Source organism: Balaenoptera musculus, chromosome 6 (genome assembly GCF_009873245.2).
Source record: "Balaenoptera musculus isolate JJ_BM4_2016_0621 chromosome 6, mBalMus1.pri.v3, whole genome shotgun sequence".
NCBI classification, from domain to species: domain Eukaryota; kingdom Metazoa; phylum Chordata; class Mammalia; order Artiodactyla; family Balaenopteridae; genus Balaenoptera; species Balaenoptera musculus.
Genome location: NC_045790.1, coordinates 90,727,297 through 90,743,284, shown reverse-complemented (window position 1 = coordinate 90,743,284; position 15,988 = coordinate 90,727,297).

Sequence of the window (15,988 nt, the reverse complement as noted above, 5' to 3'; positions counted from 1 at the left end):
GCTCAAACAACAATAACAACCGTGATGGGGGTATGTCAAAGGGACACAGGAGGAGCCAACTGAAAGAGCTCCCAGGGGCCAAAGCTGGAGCAATTTGAGCAAGAAATAAAGTAGCAGTGAATTATAAACCAAAGTGTAAAATAAATGTCTATGAGTCCATACTGATATAAATAAATGACTGAATAAATAAACAAATAAATAAATAAATGACTGAATAAATAAACAAATAAATAGGAGAGAAGAGACAAATATCCTGTGCAGTAGAATTCCAAATAAATTTTATAGTTACTCTACCTTATAGGAGGGGGAACATAACTCCCATTCCTTAAGTGTGGGCTGTGTATAGTGGCTTCCTTCCATATAGTACAGTGTTGACTGGGGAAAAGTATGTGTATACACATTAAAAATTTCTTTTCTACCAGAGGAGTGAATCAAAATGAAATATTTTTATAGTGCAAAAAGCATAGACTTTGAAGCTAGACAAACCAGGTTCAGATTTTCACTCTTCCTCTTGCTCACCCAGACACTGATTGGGTCTTTTAATCTCTAGATATATCACTTAATCACTGCTCTAAACACCACTACATATAATGTAAGCTCCTTTTGTTTGTTCTTTTCATTGATGTATCATCAGTACCTAGAATAAGACCTGGTAGAGAGAAAGTGATTAATAAATGTGTTTAAAAGAACTACTCTCTGAACATAAGTCTTAGTTTCCTCATCTGTGAAATGGGTATATTTTAAATATATACATTGCAGGGTTGTCATAAAGACTGAAAGAAATCCTATGTGCCAAAGCCCTTTGTGGACTCTGCAACTTTATATAAATTTAAGGGGAGCTGAAGAGGATAAGGAAATAGCTTGGTGGGTGGGTTCTGATACCTCCTGAGGTTCATCTGGTTACCCCTTAGAATACTGTTTTCTTTTCTAGATTTTTTTTAACAGACCCAATTTACTTACCTATTAAATTATTTTTCTATTGCTACATAACAAATTATCACACATGTAGCAGCTTAAAACAACACCCATATTATTTCATGGTTTTCCCAGGTCAGGAGTCAAGGTGTTGTCTGACTTGTATTCTTATCTGAAGGCTGGACTAAGGGATGATCTGCTTCTAAAACCCCTTAGGTTGTTAGCAGAATCCACTTCCCTGTGACTGTAGAATTCATAGCATCCTGCTTCTTCAAAGCCAGCAATGAAGAAAGAGAGGGAGAGGGATAGGGAGAGGGAAAGACAGAAAGAGATTGGGAAAGGCTTTGCTGCTTGGAGTGTCTAAGTCAGGCCTACCCAGGACATTCTTCTTTTTGCTTCACTTAAAGTCAACTGATTAGGGACCTTAATTACATCTGCAAAAGCTCACCACCTTTGCCATATAACACAATGTAATCACAGCAGTGCTATCTCATCAACTTTACCATATTCCATTGGTTGGAAGCAGATCACAGGTCCTACCCAGCTCAAGGGGTGGGATTATACTGGGCATAACACCAGAGGGGCCATCTCAGAATGATAGCTACACTCTTCATATCAATGATAACTCTGGTTTAGGTCAGAATGTCTATACTGCAAATTTACAATGTAATGTGTCAGAGAAGACCAATAAGCTGTTTGGGACCTCAATTGTTTTAGTACCTGAGAACAGGCACTAAGTGCCTTGGACCTGGGCCAAGAAAACATGGTTCTGGCTCCAACTCCACTGCAGCAAAATGGATGAGTTCCTTCCTCTCTAAGCCTCACTTTCTTATCTGACTTATGGAGATAGTTATAGTCATGTCCACCTTCCAGGGTCAGTATGAGAATTTCTGGATTGGAGCTCTTGTAAACATGTACTACCACCTCCCCACCACTTCAGCAGTCACACCCTATTCCTCTTAGTCACATGGCTGTCTCAGCTCACGTGCCCCCCATCTCACAGAGCCATACAATAGGCCTCTGTAACTCATCCCATCCCTCAAAGCCACCTAAGGGCCTTAGCTCTTATGTCCCTCCCACCCTGTGCAGTGGTCATGCCACCATATGCAATTCCACCTTTGCATTAACACAGGCATGTGGATTTAACATATGACTATCCCCTAAGGAGAGAGAGGAAAAAAAAAAACAGCAAAGAAGAAAAGCATGACCTTTTAAGGGAAAATGAGCATAGCATACACTTGTCAACTTGAATGTGAATTCCTACCCTTCAGACAGCCGCCAAAGCAAGAACAAAGAGCTGCACTCAACCTGACTAAAGCTTATGATGCTTTTACTCCCTCTGAATTTATGATGACATTTGGTCCAGAGTGGCATAGAACCAGCTTTAATGCCTGCTGTAAAACTTCACGCACATGACCCCATCCATTAAAAGGAGGCTGAAGCCTGAATGGCAGCAGATGAAAGCCCAGGGCCTTCAGGGGTGACTCTGGCTTCCTCTGCCGCATCGCTTTGCCACCACAGTGGCTTTCTCTGCCCTGGGTATTACCCCTTTTCCTTTTTTCTTTTTTTTTTTTTTTTTTTAGTAATATATATTTAACATGAAATTTACCATTTTAACTATTTTTAAGCATAGAGTTCAGTGACATTAAGTACATCCACACTGTTGCCCAACCATCACATGTATCTATCGCCAAAATTTTTCATCTTCTCAACTTCCCACAGGCTGCACTTATTAAACAATAACTCCCCCGACTTCCTCCCTGCAATACCTATTCTCCTTTTTGTTTCTATAAATTTGACTATCGAGATAGCCTCATCCACCAGACGGCAGAGAGCAGAAGCAAGAAGAACTAGAATCCTGCAGCCTGTGGAATGAAAACCATATTCACAAAAAGACAGACAAAATGAAAAGGCAGAGGACTTTGTACCAGATGAAGGAACAAGATAAAACCCCCCCAAAAAACTAAATAAAGTAGAGATAGGCAACATTCCAGAAAAACAATTCAGAATAATGATAGTGAAAATGATCCAAGACGTCGGAAAAAGAATGGAGGCAAAGATCGAGAAGATGCAAGAAATGTTTAACAAAGACCTAGAAGAATTAAAGAACAAACAGAGATGAACAATACAATAACTGATATGAAAAATACACTAGAAGGAATCAATAGCAGAATAACTGAGGCAGAAGAAAGGATACGTGACCTGGAAGACAGAATGGTGGAATTCACTGTCGTGGAACAGAGTAAAGAAAAAAGAATGAAAAGAAATGAAGACAGCCTGAGACCTCTGGGACAACATTAAATGCACCAACATTCACATTTTAGGTGTCCCAGAAGGAGGAGAGAGAAAGGACCTGAGAAAATATTTGAAGAGATTATAGTCAAAAACTTCCCTAACATGGGAAAGGAAATAGCCACCCAAGTCCAGGAAGTGCAGAGAGTCACAGGCAGGATAAACCCAAGGAGAAACATGCCAAGACACATAGTAATCAAACTGACAAAAATTAAAGACAAAGAAAAATTATTAAATGCAAGAAGGGAAAAATGACAACATACAAGGGAACTCCCATAAGGTTAACAGCTGATTTCTCAGCAGAAACTCTACAAGCCTGAAGGGAGTGACATAATACATTTAAAGTGATGAAAGGGAAGACACTACAACCAAAATTACTCTACCAGGCAAGGATCTCATTTAGATTTGATGGAGAAATCAAAAGCTTTACAGACAAGCAAAACCTGAGAGAATTCAGCACCACAAAACCAGCTCTACAACAAATGCTAAAGGAACTTCTCTAAGTAGGAGACACAAGAGAAGAAAAGGACCACAAAAACAAACCCAAAACAATTAAGAAAATGATAATAGGAACATACATATTGATAATTACCTTAAATGTGAATGGATTAAATGCTCCAACTGAAAGACACAGGCTTGCTGAATGGATACAAAAACAAGACCCATATATATGCTGTCTACAAGAGACCCACTTCAGATCTAGGGACACATACAGACTGAAAGTGAGGGGATGGAAAAAGATATTCTATGCAAATGGAAATCAAAAGAAAGCTGGAGTAGCAATACTCATATCCGATAAAATAGACTTTAAAATAAAGAATGTTACAAGAGACAAGGAAGGACACTACATAATGATCAAGGGATCAATTCAAGAAGATATAACAATTATAAATATATATGCACCCAACATAGGAGCACCTCAATACATAAGGCAAACGCTAACAGCTATAAAAAAGAAAATAGAAAGTAACACAATTATAGTGGTGGATTTTAACACTTCACTTACACCAAAGGACAGATCATCCAGGCAGAAAATTAGTAAGGAAACACAAGCGTTAAATGACACAACAGACCAGATAGATTTAACTGATATTTATAGGACATTCCATCCGAAAACAGAAAATTACACTTTCTTCTCAAGTGCACAAGGAACATTCTCCAGGACAGATCACATCTTGGGTCACAAATCAAGTCTCGGTAAATTTAAGAAAACTGAAATCATATCAAGCATCTTTTCTGACCACAATGCTGTGAGATTCGAAATAAATTACAGGGAAAAAAAATGTAAAAAACACAAACACATGGAGGCTAAACAATACATTACTAAATAACCAAGAGATCACTGAAGAAATCAAAGAGGAAATCAAAAAATACCTAGAGACAAATGACAATGAAAACACGACAATCCAAAACCTATGGGATGCAGCAAAAGCAGTTCTAAGAGGGAAGCTTATAGCTATACAAGCCTACTTCAAGAAACAAGAAAAATCTCAAATAAATAATCTAACCTTACACCTAAAGGAACTAGAGAAAGAAGAACAAAAAAACCCCAAAGTTAGCAGAAGGAAAGAAATCATAAAGATCAGAGCAGAAATAAATGAAATAGAAACAAAGAAAACAATAGCAAAGATCAATAAAATCAAAAGCTGGTTCTTTGAGAAGATAAACAAAATTGATAAACCATTAGCCAGACTCATCAAGAAAAAGAGGGAGAGGACTCAAATCAATAAAATTAGAAATGAAAAAGGAGAAGTTACAACAGACACCGCAGAAATACAAAGCATCCTAAGAGACTACTACAAGCAACTTTATGCCAATAAAATGGACAACCTGGAAGAAATGGACAAATTCTTAGAAAGGTATAACCTTCTGAGACTGAGCCAGGAAGAAATAGAAAATATGAACAGACCAATCACAAGTAATGAAATTGAAACTGTGCTTAAAAATCTTCCAACAAACAAAAGTCCAGGACCAGACAGCTTCACAGGTGAATTCTATCAAACATTTAGAGAAGAGCTAACACCCATGCTTCTCAAACTCTTCCAAAAAATTGCAGAGGAAGGAACACTCCCATCTCATTGTATGAGGCCACCATCACCCTGATACCAAACCCAGATAAAGACAAAAAAAGAAAATTACAGACCAATATCACTGATGAATATAGATGCAAAATCCCCAACAAAATACTAGCAAACAGAATCCAACAACACATTAAAAAGATCATACAACATGATCAAGTGGGATTTATCCCAGGGATGCAAGGATTCTTCAACATAGGCAAATCAATCAATGTGAGACAGCATATTAACAATCTGAAGAATAAACACCATATGATCATCTCAATAGATGCAGAAAAAGCTTTTGACAAAATTCAACACCCATTTATGATAAAAACTCTCCAGAAAGTGGCCATAGAGGGAACCTACCTCAACATAATAAACGCCATATACGACAAACCCACAGCAAACATCATTCTCAATGGTGAAAAACTGAAAGCATTTCCTCTAAGATCAGGAACAAGACAAGGATGTCCACTATCACCACTATTATTCAAGACAGTATTGCAAGTCCTAGCCACGGCAATCAGAGAAGAGAAAGAAATAAAAGGAATACAAATCGGAAAAGAAGAAGTAAAACTGTCCCTGTTTGCAGATGACATGATACTATACATAGATAATGCTTAAAAACTACTAGAAAACTAGTAGCCACCAGAAAACTACTAACCACCAGAAAACTACTAGTGCTAATCAATGAATTTGGTAAAGTCGCAGGATACAAAATTAATGCACAGAATCTCCTGCATTCCTATACACTAACAACAAAAGATCAGAAAGAGAAATTAAGGAAACAATCCCATTCACCACTGCAACAAAAGAATAAAATACCTAGGAATAAACCTACCTAAGGAGGTAAAAGACCTGTACTCAGAAAACTCTAAGACACTGAAGACATGAAAGAAATCAAACATGAAAGAAATCAAAGATGAAACAAACAGATGGTGAGATATACAATGTTCTTGGATTGGAAGAATCAATATCATGAAAATGACTACAGTACCCAAAGCAATCTACAGATTCAATGCAATCTCTATCATATTGCCGATGGCATTTTTTACAGAACTAGAATAAAAAATCTTAAAATTTGTATGGAGAGACAAAAGACCCTGAATAGCCAAAGCAATTTTGAGGGAAAAAAACGGACCTGGAGGAATCAGACTCCCTGACTTCAGACTATAGTACAAAGCTACAGTAATCAAGACAATATGGTACTGGCACAAAAACAGAAATATAGATCAATGGAACAGAATAGAAAGCCCAAAGATAAACCCACACACCTATGGTCAACTAATCTATGACAAAGGAGGCAAGGATATACAATGCAGAAAAGACAGTCTCTTCAATAAGTGGTGCTGGGAAAACTGGACAACTACATGTAAAAGAATGAAATCATAACACTCCCTAACACCATACACAAAAATAAACTCAAAATGGATTAGAGACCTAAATGTAAGACCGGACACTATAAAACTCTTAGAGGAAAACATAGGAAGAACAGTCTTTGACATAAATCACAGCAAGATTTTTTTTTGACCCATCTCCTAAAGTAATGGAAATAAAAACAAAAATAAACAAATGGGACCTAATGAAACTTAAAAGCTTTTGCACAGCAAAGGAAACTATAAACAAGACAAAAAGACAATCCACAGAGTGGGAGAAAATATTTGCAAATGCATCAACGGCCAAAGGATTAATCTCCAAAATATATAACCAGCTCATTCAGCTCAATATTAAAGAAACAAACACCACAATCCAAAAATGGGCAGAAGACCTAAACAGACATTTCTCCAAAGAAGACATACAGATGGCCAAGAAGCACATGAAAGACTGTTCAACATCACTAATTATTAGAGAAATGCAAATCAAAACTACAATGAGGTATCACGTCACACCGGTCAGAATGGCCATCATCAGAAAATCTACAAACAACAAATGCTGGAGAGGGTGTGGAGAAAAGGGAACCCTCTTGCACTGTGGGTAGGAATGTAAATTGATACAGCCACTATGGAGAACAGTATGGAGGTTCCTTAAAAAACTAAAAATAGAACATATACCCAGCGAAAACCATAATTCAAAAAGACACATGCACCCCAATGTTCATTGCAGCACTATTTACAATAGTCAGGTCATGGAAGTAACCTAAATGCCCATTGACAGACGAATGGATAAAGAAGATGTGGTACATATATACAATGGAATATTACTCAGCCATAAAAAGGAATGAAATTGGGTTATTTGTAGAGACGTGGATGGACCTAGAGACTGTCATACAGAGTGAAGTAAGTCAGAAAGAGAAACAAATATCGTATATTAACACATATATGTGGAATCTAGAAAAATGGTACAGATGAACCGGTTTGCAAGGCTGAAATAGAGACACAGATGTAGAGAACAAACGTATGGACACCAAGGGGGGAAAGCGGCTGGGGATGGTGGTGGTGGTGTGATGAATTGGGAGATTGGGATTGACATATATACACTAATATGTATAAAACAGATAACTAATAAGAACCTGCTGTATAAAAAAAAATAAAATTCAAAAAAAAAGAAAATGATGCTGGAAAAGGATGAAAGACTTTCCCAGGGACACAAGAACCAAAAATTTACATATTATAAGTTGCAATATATGTTTTTACTCATGTTTAAAAATACAGCTCAAATAAGACTAGAGAAATAAAGCAAAGTAGAAAAAATATTTGACTATCTGAGGTATCTCATATAAGTGGAATCATACAATATGTCTTGCATATTTCATTTAGCACAATGTCTTCAAGGTTCTGCCATGTTGTAGCATGCATCAGAATTTCATTCCTTTTTAAGGTTGAATAATATTGCACTGTATGGATATACCACATTTTGTTGATCCATTCATCTGACCATGAACGTTTTTGTTGCTTTCACCTTTTCACTATTGCTATGAACACTGGTATATAAATATCCGTTCAAGTTTCTGTTCAATTCTTTTAGGTATATACCCAGAAGTGAAACTGCTGGGTCATATGGTAATTCTATGTTAAATTTTTGAGGAATTGCCATTCTATTTTCCACAGCAGCTGTACCATTTTACATTCCTGCCAGTAATGCACAAGGGTTCCAATTTCTCCACATCCTTGCCAACACTTGTTACTTTCTGGGTGTTTTGTTTGTTTGTTTTTCTTTTTGTTGTTGCTATTTTTCGTAATCACCATCCTAGTGGATGTGAAGTGGTATCACATTGTGGTTTTGATTTGCATTTGTGCCACCCCTCTTGACTCAGTCAAAATATGGTCCCACTGCTTTGGCTGAGCCTCTTCTCTGGGGGCAGCCTGCCCACTGGGCTTGTCTTGGCCTGCTAGGGACACAGGCCTTCCTTTAGATATCAGGCTGCCCCTAAGGCCAGGTCTAGCCCAGAGAGTCTGAGATTTTATGAGCAGCACTTCCCTCCTCTGCAGGTCAACTTCAGACACGAGGTCCCAATCTTGTCTTGGACGGCTTGGATCAGAGGCTCTTGCCAGATGTGGAAATACCCAACCAGCCTTTCCTCGGGCCAGCCTCACATGGATCCAGGCATCTGTCTACAGGTGAAGGGGGGCTGGCAGCAGCCAAGGTTTCAGTGCTCAGCCTCTGAAGGAACGTGAGGGCCAGCAGGCAGCACAGCTCTACAGAGCAATGGCCTCTGAGTGCTGTTTTCAACTGGACTGCCATTATGCCATTTGGAGCTGAGACGGAAAACTTGGATAAATTTCCCTCATGCTCTGAAGCCACAAGAATTTATATTGGTCAGAAGTCATACATTATGGAGCCCTGTTTGGGGACATGGAGAATTCCAGAGTATATTTTTGGTAAATTTGATATATCCTTGATATGTAGTTGCTTAGAAACAGCAATTTGTATAAGTTATACAGTGACAATATTTTCCAAACCTAAGTCTGGCAAGAATGAGTGTATTTATTGGGACACAGCATATTTGAAATTCGAACTCAACCAAAACCGCTCAGAGGTATGGACTCCCTAGAAATGCATGACACACTAAGTTCACAAACAGAATGTGATTCAGGGTGATTGATTTCTCCATACTCACAGACTTGAGCATAGGAATGAGCTACTGTACAGAGCACAAACTGTATTTTTTTTTAAATTTTATTTTTTTTTATACAGCAGGTTCTTATTAGTCATCCATTTTACACACATCAGTGTATACGTGTCAATCCCAATCTCCCAATTCATCACACCACCACAACCACCCCCGCCACTTTCCCCCCTTGGTGTCCATACGTTTGTTCTCTACATCTGTGTCTCTTTCTGCCCTGCAAACCGGTTCATCTGTACCATTTTTCTAGGTTCCACATATGTGTTAATACACAATATTTGTTTTTCTCTTTCTGACTTACTTCACTCTGTATGACAGTCTCTAGATCTATCCACGTCTCTACAAATGACCCAATTTCATTCCTCCTTATGGCTGAGTAATATTCCATTGTATATATGTACCACATCTTCTTATCCATTCGTCTGTCGATGGGCATTTACGTTGTTTCCATGACCTAGTTATTGTAAATAGTGCTGCAATGAACATTGGGGTGCATGTGTCTTTTTGAATTATGGTTTTCTCTGGGTATATGTACAGTAGTGGGATTGCTGGGTCATATGGCAATTCTATTTTTAGTTTTTTAAGGAACCTCCATACTGTTCTCCATAGTGGCTGTATCAATTTACATTCCCACCCACAGTGCAAGAGGGTTCCCTTTTCTCCACACCCTCTCCAGCATTTGTTGTTTGTAGATTTTCTGATGATGCCCATTCTAACTGGGGTGAGGTGATACCTCATTGTAGTTTTGATTTGCATTTCTCTAATAATTAGTGATGTTGAGCAGCCTTTCATGTGCTTCTTGGCCATCTGTATGTCTTCTTTGGAGAAATGTCTATTTAGGTTTTCTGCCCATTTTTGGATTGGGTTGCTTTTTTTTTAATATTGAGCTGCATGAGCTATTTATATATTTTGGAGATTAATCCTTTGTCCGTTGATTCATTTGCAAATATTTTCTCCCATTCTGAGGGTTGTCTTTTCGTCTTGTGTATAGTTTCCTTTGCTGTGCAAAAGCTTTTAAGTTTCATTAGGTCCCATTTGTTTATTTTTGTTTTTATTTCCATTACTCTAGGATGTGGATCAGAAAAGATCTTGCTGTGACTTATGTCAAAGAGTGTTCTTCCTATGTTTTCCTCTAAGAGTTTTATAGTGTCCAGTCTTACATTTAGGTCTCTAATCCATTTTGAATTTATTTTTGTGTATGGTGTTAGGGAGTGTTCTAATTTCATTCTTTTACATGTAGCTGTCCAGTTTTCCCAGCACCACTTATTGAAGAGACTGTCTTTTCTGTATTGTATATCCTTGCCTCCTTTGTCATAGATTAGTTGACCATAGGTGCATAGGTTTATCCCTGGGCTTTCTATCTTGTTCCAAAGATCTATATTTCTGTTTTTGTGCCAGTACCATATTGTCTTGACTACTGTAGATTTGTAGTATAGTCTGAAGTCACAGAGTCTGATTCCTCCAGCTCCATTTTTTTCCCTGAAGACTGCTTTGGCTATTCGGGGTCTTTTGTGTCTCCATACAAATTTTAAGATTTTTTGTTCTAGTTCCGTAAAAATGCCATTGGTAATTTGATAGAGATTGCATTGAATCTGTAGATTGCTTTGGGTAGTATACTCATTTTCACAATATTGGTTCTTCCAATCCAAGAACATGGTATACCTCTCCATCTGCTGGTATCATCTTTAATTTCTTTCATCAGTGTCTTATAGTTTTTTGCATACAGGTCTTTTGTCTCCCGTGGTAGGTTTATTCCTAGGTATTTTATTCTTTTTGTTGCAATGGTAAATGGGAGTGTTTCCTTAATTTCTCTTTCAGATTTTTCATCATTAGTGTATAGGAATGCAAGAGATTTCTGTGCATTAATTTTGTATCCTGAAACTTTACCAAATTCATTGATTAGCTCTAGTAGTTTTCTGGTGGCATCTTTAGCATTCTCTATGTATAGTATCATGTCATCTGCAAACAGGGACAGTTTTACTTCTTCTTTTGCAATTTGTATTCCTTTTATTTCTTTTTCTTCTCTGATTGCTGTGGCTAGGACTTCCAAAACTATGTTGAATAATAGTGGTGAGAGTGGACATCCTTGTCTTGTTCCTGATCTTAGAGGAAATGCTTTCAGTTTTTCACCATTGAGAATGATGTTTGCTGTGGGTTTGTAGTATATGGCCTTTATTATGTTGAGGTAGGTTCCCTCTATGGCCACTTTCTGGAGAGTTTTTATCATAAATGGGTGTTGAATTTTGTCAAAAGCTTTTTCTGCATCTACTGAGATGATCATATGGTGTTTACTCTTCAATTTGTTAATATGGTGTATCACATTGATTGATTTGCATATATTGAAGAATCCTTGCATCCTTGGGATAAATCCCACGTGATCATCATGTATGATCCTTTAAATGTGTTGTTGGATTCTGTTTGCTAGTATTTTGTTGAGGATTTTTGCATCTATATTCATCAGTGATATTGGTCTGTAATTTTCTTTTTTTGTAGTGTCTTTGTCTGGTTTTGGTATCAGGGTGATGGTGGCCTCGTACAATGAGTTTGGGTGTGTTCCTTCCTCTGTAATTTTTTGGAAGAGTTTGAGAAGCATGGGTGTTAGCTCTTCTCTAAATGTTTGATAGAATTCACCTGTGAAGCCATCTGGTCCTGGACTTTTGTTTGTTGGAAGATTTTTAAGCACAGTTTCAATTTCATTACTTGTGATTGGTCTGTTCATATTTTCTATTTCTTCCTGGTTCAGTCTCAGAAGGTTATACCTTTCTAAGAATTTGTCCATTTCTTCCAGGTTGTCCATTTTATTGGCATAGAGTTGCTTGTAGTAGTCTCTTAGGATGCTTTGTATTTCTGCGGTGTCTGTTGTAACTTCTCCTTTTTCATTTCTAATTTTATTGATTTGAGTCCTCTCCCTCTTTTTCTTGATGAGTCTGGCTAATGGCTTATCAATTTTGTTTATCTTCTCAAAAAACCAGCTTTTAGTTTTATTGATCTTTGCTATTGTTTTCTTTGTTTCTATTGCATTTATTTCTGCTCTGATCTTTATGATTTCTTTCCTTCTGCTAACTTTGGGGATTTTTGTTCTTCTTTCTCTAGTTCCTTTAGGTGTAAGGTTAGATTGTTTGAGATTTTTCTTGTTTCTTGAGGTAGGCTTGTATAGCTATAAACTTCCCTCTTAGAACTGCTTTTGCCGCATCCCATAGGTTTTGGATTGTTGTGTTTTCATTGTCATTTGTCTCTAGGTATTTTTTGATTTCCTCTTTGATTTCTTCAGTCATCTCTTGGTTATTTAGTAACGTATTGTTTAGCCTCCATGTGTTTGTGTGTTTTACGTTTTTTTCCCTGTAATTGATTTCTAATCTCATAGTGTTGGTCAGAAAAGATGCTTGGTATGATTTCAATTTTCTTAAATTTACTGAGGCTTGATTTGTGACCCAAGATGTGATCTATCCTGGAGAATGTTCCGTGCGCACTTGAGAAGAAAGTGTAATCTGCTGTTTTCGGATGGAATGTCCTATAAATATCAGTTAAATCTATCTGGTCTATTGTGTCATTTAACGCTTGTGTTTCCTTACTAATTTTCTGTTTGGATGATCTGTCCATTGGTGTAAGTGAGGTGTTAAAGTCCTTCACTATTATTGTGTTACTGTCAACTTCCTCTTTTATAGCTGTTAGCAGTTGCCTTATGTATTGAAGTGCTCCTATGTTGGGTGCATATATATTTATAATTGTTATATCTTCTTCTTGGATTGATTCCTTGATCATTATGTAGTGTCCTTCCTTGTCTCTTGTAACATTCTTTATTTTAAAGTCTATTTTATCGGATATGAGTATTGCTACCCCAGCTTTCTTTTGATTTCCATTTGCATGGAATACCTTTTTCCATCCCCTCACTTTCAGTCTGTATGTGTCCCTAGATCTGAAGTGGGTCTCTTGTAGACAGCATATATATGGGTCTTGTTTTTGTATCCATTCAGTGAGCCTGTGTCTTTCGGTTGGGGCATTTAATCCATTCACGTGTAAGGTAATTATCGATATGTATGTTCCTGTTACCATTTTCTGAATTGTTATGGGTTTGTTTTTGTAGGTCCTTTTCTTCTCTTGTGTTTCCCACTTACGGAAGTTCCTTTAGCATTTGTTGTAGAGCTGGTTTGGTGGTGCTGAATTCTCTTAGCTTTTGCTTGTCTGTAAAGCTTTTGATTTCTCCACAAGTCTGAATGAGATCCTTGCTGGGTAGAGTAATCTTGGTTGTAGGTTCTTCCCTTTCATCACTTTAAGTGTATCATGCCACTCCCTTCTGGCTTGTAGAGTTTCTGCTGAGAAATCAGCTGTTAACCTTATGGGAGTTCCCTTGTATGTTATTTTCGTTTTTCCCTTGCTGCTTTCAATAATTTTTCTTTAATTTTTGCCAATTTGATTACTATGTGTCTCAGTGTGTTTCTCCTTGGGTTTATCCTGTATGGGACTCTCTGCACTTCCTGGACTTGGGTGGCTATTTCCTTTCCCATGTTAGGGAAGTTTTCGACTATAATCTCTTCAAATATTTTCTCTGGTCCTTTCTCTCTCTTCTCCTTCTGGGACCCCTATAATGTGAACATTGTTGCGTTTAATGTTGTCCCAGAGGTCTCTTATGCTGTCTTCATTTCTTTTCATTCTTTTTTCTTTATTCTGTTCTGCAGCACTGAATTCCACCATTCTGTCTTCCAGGTCACTTATCCGTTCTTCTTCCTCAGTTATTCTGCTATTGATTCCTTCTAGTGTATTTTTCATATCAGTTATTGTATTGTTCATCTCTGTTTGTTTGTTCTTTAATTATTCTAGATCTTTGTTGAACATTTGTCGCATCTTCTCGATCTTTGCCTCCATTCTTTTTCCGAGGTCCTGGATCATCTTCACTATCATTTTTCTGAATTCTTTTTCTGGAATGTTGCCTATCTCCACTTCATTTAGTTGTTTTTCTGGGGTTTTATCTTGTTCCTTCATCTGGTACATAGCCTTCTGCCTTTTCATCTTGTCTCTCTTTCTGAGAACGTGGTTTTTGTTCCACTGGCTGCAGGACTGTAGTTCTTCTTGCTTCTGCTCTATAAATTGTCTTTTTAGTTGCATTTCAACAAGCCAAATAATACATAAATAAACTCACACACACACACACAAAATTAAAACAATACTAGTAAAGCCAAAGTCTTTCCTGACTATTGTCCCCAAATCTAGTCCCATTTCAGCAGTAACTCCTGCTATAAGTTTGATGTGTTGCCTTCTAGAGCTTTTCTATCCATCTACATAAATATATATATTTGTAAATATGTTGTTTTTTAAACATAAATTGCATCATATTTTTATATTACCTCGTAACTTACTATTTTCAGTGAATATATACTAGAGATTTTTCCAAGTCTGAACATATTTGATTTCTCATTATTAACTGTTGTTGTATTTTATGGCTGCATAGCACTCTGTGACCTGCAGATACTGTGGTGGACTTAGCAACTCTCCAGTAGCCAGGCATTTAAGCTATTCCTAGATATTCATTATTATAAGCAATGCTGTGATGAAATATTTAATTATGCTATTTAGAACACATGAAAGTGTTTATTTAGGATGACTATTTAAAGGTGGTATCCAAAAATGATGAAGGAATTTCCTAGGCAGTTTTCAAGTTGCTTGTTGGGGTGTGGTTACCTTGATCTTGGCTGCAAATGAACTGTTTATGTACAAGGGAGGCCCTGCTGAACAGAGCACAGGTGGTAGACCCTAATGCCTATAGGGACCAGGTATTAAATATAAATGAGGTGAGCCAGTGAGTGTAAGACAGTCAGGAGAGGTGGGGAACATGGTGAACAGCAGACCACTATGCCCCTGTGTCTGGGGTGTCCTCTACTCAGCTCTAGCCAACTCCTGGAGTATAGGAATGAAGACTTGGTATTGCCAGATGTTCCAAAGGAACCTGGATTTTTTTTTTTAATAATATAAATTTTATTTATTTTTTTATACAGCAGGTTCTTATTAGTTATTTATTTTATACATATTAGTGTATATATGTCAATCCCAATCTCCCAGTTCATCCCACCCCCTGCCACTTTCCCCCCTTGGTGTCCATACATTTGAAGAACCTAGATTTTTTAAATGTGAAATCTTCAGGTTTTTAAATGTTGGCACTAATTCCATTAAAAATTTTTTTTTATTTTTTATTTTTTATTTTTTGGCTGAGCTGTGAGGCTTGTGGGATGTTAGTTCCCCAACCAGGGATTGAACCGAGGCCCTCGGCAGTGAAAGTGCCAAGTCCTAACCACTGGACCGCCAGGGAATTCCCTACTAATTCCATTTTTTAGAAAACACTGTGAGGGCAAAAACAAAACAAAAGAACAACAACACACATTTGCAGACCAGATTCAGCGGTCTGTGGGAATCGGACTCCTAGTGGGTAGGTCCGTGGGGAATGGCTTCTCTGGACCCAATTTTGACCAGTGGGGATGGATCACCTGGTGCTGTAACCTTGGCAGAGAGCGGCTCTCTCCCAGGGAGCCGGAGACGGAGTGGGCTGGGGGGCAGAGCTCTGCAAAGGGCTCAGAAGTCAGGGAGACAGCGCTCAAGCAGTTCAGAAAATGCTACAGACTGGCTTCTGGGAGGAAGCTCTGAGGAGCAGATTTCAACTCAGCCC